The sequence below is a fragment of the Lactuca serriola genome, chromosome 4 (genome assembly GCF_051521515.1).
Source record: "Lactuca serriola cultivar US96UC23 chromosome 4, Lser_US96UC23_V15, whole genome shotgun sequence".
Classification (NCBI taxonomy): domain Eukaryota; kingdom Viridiplantae; phylum Streptophyta; class Magnoliopsida; order Asterales; family Asteraceae; genus Lactuca; species Lactuca serriola.
The window spans coordinates 268,723,583-268,724,608 of NC_136411.1; positions in this window are offsets into that span (position 1 = coordinate 268,723,583).

Below are 1,026 nucleotides of genomic sequence, written 5' to 3' on the forward strand. Positions count from 1 at the left end.
TTGAGGCTCACTTCAGAAAATTATGCCAAGGATTTTTGATGCGAAAAAACAACCATGAAGACCTCCCAATTTGACACAAAGGAGAGATTGTTAGGTCTATTATTTGTTGTGTCAAATGGTTATGTTTAGAATTTTTTTGTACATATTCTAATTCTGAAATGGGCCTGTCCATCTTCAGTTTCTTAGCATAGTCTGTCTATACATAGTGCACTGCACACTTTCCTTTGTATTGATCTTTTTGTAGCCGTCTAGCACTCATAGAATAGTTCCAAATTGCGAAATGTTCTTTGTGCTTTGTTATTGGAGATTGAGCTCATTTCATTCCATATCATTCTTGTTAACTGATTTGTTTTAGCACTTCATATTGAATATAGAATATCTCGGTCTTATCAGAAAACATAATATGACTACTAGTATCTATGTTGCAAATCACTTGTAGAAGCTTATAAGTTTTATATTTACAAACATATTAAGATAATGGAGGTAAGTGTTTTCTTATTATTCAACACTATAGAACTTATATAACATTTAAGATGATTTGTAAGGATTTTTCTTCACGCTTACTCTAGCATCTTGGATTCCAAGTTGTATCGTTCATCATACAATTTCAAAGATGATAATAATTTGTAGAGATAATCATGTGCTTAATGTGAATATTCGAGTAACCAACAAACAAAAAGAATCCCAAAATAGGTAACAGTAATTTTGCATTCGAAAAACCAAAATAAGTATATAGTGGTATTAGACTCTTATCTAGAGTTCAAGGTTTCTGAAATGCAATTTGAAGATGTCATAAACCGAATCATTGAATATATATATATATATATATATATATATATATATATATATATATATATATATATATATATATATATATATATATATATATATATATATATATATATAGAGAGAGAGAGAGAGAGAGAGAGAATAGTCTAAAATTAATTTTGCATTTTGTTATTTATTTCCTAAATACACCAACAAACAAAAAAAAAGTGTTGCTAAATTGCCAATTGGATATTCTAA